A 6,000-nucleotide genomic window follows, 5' to 3' on the forward strand; every position below is an offset into this window, starting at 1 on the left:
AAGGTTGGCCTTAATCTTTCTGCATTAGCTTCCCAAATAGCATGCCAAGCTACAAGTATTTTATTTTTATTTTTAAGATTTATTTATTTATAATGTGAGTACAGTCACTCTCAGACACACCAGAAGAGGTCGTCAGGTCCCATTACAAGTGGTTGTGAGCCACTGTGTGGTTGCTGAGAATTGAACAGTTAGTGCTCTCCAGCCCTGAATATTTTTATATAGATTTAATCCTATTGAAAGCCCTCTTCAGAGATAACCAGTAAAACCAGTTTGATGGTGGCAAATGCCTCAATCTCAGAGGAGTCAGGTAGGTGGCTCTCTGAAACTACAAGATCAGCTTGATCTATCTATATAGTGAGTTTCAAGACAGCCAAGGCTACATAGTGATACCAGTTCTCAAAAAATGAAGCCAAACCAGCTTAAGTCTTTAAAAGGGTTGAGTGCAGAGCAAGCTCCTCTTTCTTCTGAACACTTCTACAGATAAGACAATTGAATATGGGCAGGGTAGATTGTCCTCTTTAAGAGGAGGGATCTATGGATCCCTTGGCTTGAAGTAACTGGCTTAGTTCTTAGGCTGTGCTGTGCTGAAGCCTCAGATGTTCAGAGTGCATAGTTGATGTTATATAAAGGTAACCTTGAAGCCATAAGGATGTCCTTGCAAGGTCTGCTGGGGGCTCCCAGGTATGGCTTTCCCAGGTCTGCCCTTCAACAGAGTCCTCTCCAGGCTTGGCCAGCTCCTTATAAACTCTAGAGCCACTTTTGGCCTCAGTTCATCCTTGGTTCTCAGTTCCTGGCCATGCAGACCTTGCCTTAGAGCAAGCAAAAATAAGAGGGAAGGCACAACCCCTTTGTAATTTAAACTTGAAAACCAAGGAACACTCACCAAGCTACCCCACAGACTCCCAGTCAGTGGCATTGCTTCCCCTACTGCCATAGCTCTTTGTGAGAAGTGGCCCAGCCCATACTTCATCCTGAGTACCAGGATGCTGCCATACCACACTGGGACAGGTACCACTCCTGGAAACTCGAGAGCACAGAACTTTGTGAAGTTTGGGCTGGTGACATGGCTCAGTGGTTAAGAGTGCTTGCTCTTGCAGAGGACTTAGGTTCAGTTCCCAGCACCCACACCTGTAACTCTAATCTTGAGGGGTTTGATGCCCTATTCTGGCCTCTTTGGGCATTTCATGCACACAGCACACATATGTGCAAGTTCTCATATCTAAAAATAAAGATCTTTATGTAAATGAGTGTTTTGTATAACTGTGGACCATGTGTATGCCTGGTGCCTACAGAGGACAGAAAAGGGTGTCAGATACCCTGCAACTGGAGTTAGAGTGGTGACCTGCCCTGGGGGTTCTAGAAATCAAACCTGGGCCCTCTTAACTACTGAACTGTCTCTCCAGCTTCAAAAACAAAGATAATAATTTAAAATTATGCGTTTAGAGAGTTCAACCCGTGGATGGAGCTGACCAAATTTGAGAGTTGTGACAATCTAGATTTCACTGGATGCAACTTCACACATGGAACAATAAAACAGAAAGAAAAAGGTAAAAATTTGATCATAAGGTATTGATGTATAGACTTGCCTGATAGTATTCATTATGAGTTCAAGAAACCTGAACACCCATAGTGTGACACATTGCATCTGCCAGGGCAACTAGGTAGGAGTGGTGCACACACATCTAAAAGCAAAAGGAATGATGGATAATAGGCTATACTGATAGACTATATATAAATATTGTTATCTGTAATTATGTGTGTCTATGTGCATTACCTGTGGAAGCCAGAAAGGGTGTTGGAATCCGTGGAGCTGAAGTTACCAACAAGTGATTGTAAGCCACTTGACATAGGTGTTAGGAATGGAGCTCTAGTCCTATGCAGTTCATGCAGTACATGATCTTAACCACTAAGGCAACTCTCTGGCTCCAAAAATTCACATTTAAACTGCCATCTGTCCTCATGAGCAAAAACAATAGATGAGGACAAATGACAGATACTGTTGAGCTGATTTAAGGAGAGTTGAATGAAGGGCAACTCAGTGTGAGACGCAGCTGCTTACAGCAATGTTCTGTTACTTAGTGGTGATGGCCAGCACCCAGCGTCCACATAGGTATTTTTGTTGTTGTTGTTTTGAAATGCGGTCTTTCTATGGAGCCCTGTGTGGCCTGAACTCAGTGTAGCCCACAGGATGTGCTTAAACTTGCTACAATTCTGCCTTACAGTATGCACAACTATACCTAGAAGGCATAGTTCTGAACAGAGCCCTGGGGGCAGGAAAGGATTGGTTTTGGCTTACAGTTTGAGAGGGAACAGTCCATCGTGTCAAAGAAAGTATTATGACAGGCACGTAAGACAGTGGGTCACACTTCCAGCCAGTGAGACTCCACCTCCTAGGGTTCTACAGCCTTCCATAATACTACCATTGGCTGGTAACCAAAATTCGAACAAGCCTATGGTGACATTTCATGTTCAAAAAAATAAATAAATAAAAATCCTCACGCTGGAATATCTTCTCCATTGTGAGCAGATAGCTTTAAGGAAAACAGGCCAATACGTGGCCCTGGAAAACTAGCTGTGTTTCTTATATCAGGCTTCTTAGTCACGTAAATAAAGAATGCCAATTCCCAACAGCCCTCAGGAAGCTCCTATCATGAGGTCCTCAGAAAACTCATCACAAGTCAACCTGGATAGGAGTCTTCCCTTGAGAGTCTTGTAACTTCCAGCAAGGCGGCTGCTGCTGCTGCTGCTGCTGCTGTTGTTGTTGTTGTTGTTGTTGTTGTTGTTGTTGTTTTAAAGCCTAGGTAGGGGCTGGAGAAATGCTCAGTGGTTAAAATGTATACCGCTCTTGCAAGGGACTTGAGTTCTGAGTTTGGGTCCCAGCACCCATGCCACACAGCTGGAAATCACCTATAACTAGTGCCAGCTCCAGGAGATCTGACATCCTCTTCTGGACTCAGTGAGCAACTACGTACATATGCAAATACATAGAAACACATAATTAAAAATAAGTCATAAGTTCTTCTAAATTTTTTAAATTATCCTTTTTGAGATAGGATCTCATTAGTCTGTCCTGGAACTCTCTATGTAGACCTGGCTGGCTTAGAGCTTACAGGGAAGTCCTCTGCCTTATGGTGGTAATAGGAGCAATTTTTTATTGTTATTTATTTGCATCCTAAGCAAAGCTTCCCGTCCCTCCTATCCTCCCACTCCCTCTCCCCTCGCCTCCCTCCTACTCAGAAAAGGGGAGCCAGGCCTCCCATGAATATCAACCGGCCTTGGTATATCAAGTTGCAGTAAGAGACTAGGCATGTCTGTTGAGGCTAGACAAGGCAGCCCAGTTAGGGGAAGGGAAAATTCAAAGGCAGGCAATGTAGTCAGAGACAGACCCTGCTCCCACTTTAGGAGTTCCACATGAATACCCAGCTGTACACCTGTCACACATGTGCAGAAGGCCTCATCCCATGCTCTCTGGTTGGCAGTTCAGTCTCTGCAAGCCCCTATGGGCCCAGGTTAGTTGATTGTGTAGGTTTTCTTGTGATGTCCTTGACCTCTTTGGTTCCTTCAATCCTTTATCGCTTCCACAGGATTCCCCAAGTTTGGCTTTGAGTCTGCATCTGTTTCCCTCAGGTGCTGGGTGAATCTTCCCTGATGATATACCTAGGCTGCTGTCTGCAAATATAGCAAAATGTCATCAATAGTATCATAAGTGGGCTCCCTCTCATGGCATGGGGCACAAGCTGGGCCAGTTGTTGGTTGGCCCTTCCCTACTCCTGCACATCTTGTAGGCAGGACAAATTGTGGGTTGAAGATTTTGGTGGTGGGTTGATGTTCCCATCCCTCCATTGGAAGTCTTGAGTGGTTACTTACAGGAGTTGGACATTTCAGATTCCGTATTCCCAATTGCTAGGAGTCTTAGCTAGTCACACCCATAGATTCCTTGGAGTTCCCATTGTCTTAGGTTTATAGCTTATTCCATATATTTTCCCCACCCTTTGCCCTAATCTAGTTGTCTCTTACAGTACTTGTTACAGGATATTGATTGTTGTACATAGAAAACCTAATGTTAGAAAATTATAAAAGCTTAGATAGATGTCAGATGCAATTAAGTATGCACTATAGAGATGAGTGTGGCTGTTCCTCTAAAAGCCTCCAAAGATAAATTCTAAGAATGGAAGGTTCCTGCCTATCTTAAGACAAGTTGCTTGGGATAGGTCTTGTGGTCTTTGCTCTATGACCAGAGGCAAGTTGGCTTAAACTGCCCCACTGTAAAAGTGAAATGGTTCAGCCCCTACTGACTTGATTTGGAGTCCCCCCCCCACTATGATGGTGACATGGTTCAGCCTGCCAAAGGTGTGGGGGAAGAGCTAGAGACTTCTTTTATAGCAAGCAATTGGACCCCTGAGCTCTTCCCACCTGTCTCTTTCTCGCTAGTCCTCTCTCTCCCTCTCTCTCCTTCTCCCTCTCTTTCTCTCTCTCTCTCCCACCTTCCCTCCCTCCCCCTCCTCTCTCCCCACTCTCTCTCTCTCCTTGGGTTTGGAGGAGCTCAAGAGAAAGGCAGACAAGCTCGGTAGAATGATACAGACAGAAAGAGATAGCCTTTCTAAAGCGCTAGCCTTTAATTGTAGAATCAGCCTTATAAATAGGTATTTTGTATATAGTTAATAAAATTACCTCTCAGAGCCAGCAGGTTTTTACCTCTGTTTCTGCCTCCTATGTCTTTATTGGCATTATTATTAGATAATTAAAACTGTTAAATAATACAAGAGATTACAGATTTCTGATCTGCTTTCTGGTAGGACCAGATCTTCAAAAAAAATTTTTTTTTCTTTCAATTCTTTTTTTTTCAGAGCTGGGGACCGAACCCAGGGCCTTGCGCTTGCTAGGCAAGTGCTCTACCACTGAGCTAAGTCCCCAACCCCTTCAAAAAATTTTTTAAAGCTTCTGTTGCCAGTAGTGCAAGAAGGTTCTAGCTTTCAAGGATTTTTAAAAGATTTATTTATCTTCACACACACCAGAAGAAGGTATCCGATCTCATTACAGATGAGTTGTGAGCTCCCATGTGGTTGAACTTGGGACCTCTGGAAGAGCAGTAAGTACTCTTAACCACTGAGCCATCTCTCCAGCCCTAGCTTTCAAGTTTTATAATATACTTGCAATTCCTACTTGATCCTGTATTCCTAGGATTTCCTACATTGTTCAGCCACTAAAGTATAAGCCAGGCTTTTTAGATCTTCCCAGGTTTATGGTTGTAATCCTTAGACATCCGCTGCCTTTCCCTGCAGCTGCTGAAGCTGTAGGATGTGACATCATCTCAAGAGAAACCACCTGGCAGCCTCCACTACTAACTGGGAAAATCTGCCAGATGGCCTCTGCCTGCCTCCACTCCAGCCTCAAGACACCTGGTACCCAAAGCAAGGAGTCTCCCAACTGTCACCTGGACTGTAGGGACAGCTTCAGGCCACTCCAGACATTAGCCCAGGCTCTGCTTCTGAGTTCAGAGATAACTTGAAGTTTTTGTATATGGAGCCAGAACTCCAGCCATTCATCCTGGTGACTTTTTTTCTTGCCTGTTGACTACTAAAGAGTCTTGAAGGGGGAAGGTGTCCAGGATTGAAAGGAATTGGTTGGAAAGTGGGAAATGAAGCAAGGAAAACATGACCAGAAAAATAAGTCTCAGAGGAGGATGTTTGGGGTGTCCCTAAGAGGCAGGTAAAGTTTTATATGGTTCTTAGCAAAGTCAGGGCAACAAGGAAGGAAGTGGTGGACAGTCAGAGTGTAGTTAGTCCCATTTGAGCCTAACTGAGAACTGAACCCTGTTCCTTTGGAAGAACATCAAGAGTTCTTAACCTCTGAGCTATCTCTCCAGTCCTCAGTGAGATTTTGTTAATGTTGCTTTTAAACATCATAAATTTGTGAACTAAAAACCTATTTTTGGAGCCAGAGGGATGGCGTAGGAACTAAAAGCAGCTATTGCTCTTGCACAGGACCCAGGTTTGGTTT

The sequence above is a fragment of the Rattus rattus genome, chromosome 6, assembly GCF_011064425.1.
Source record: "Rattus rattus isolate New Zealand chromosome 6, Rrattus_CSIRO_v1, whole genome shotgun sequence".
NCBI classification, from domain to species: Eukaryota; Metazoa; Chordata; class Mammalia; order Rodentia; family Muridae; genus Rattus; species Rattus rattus.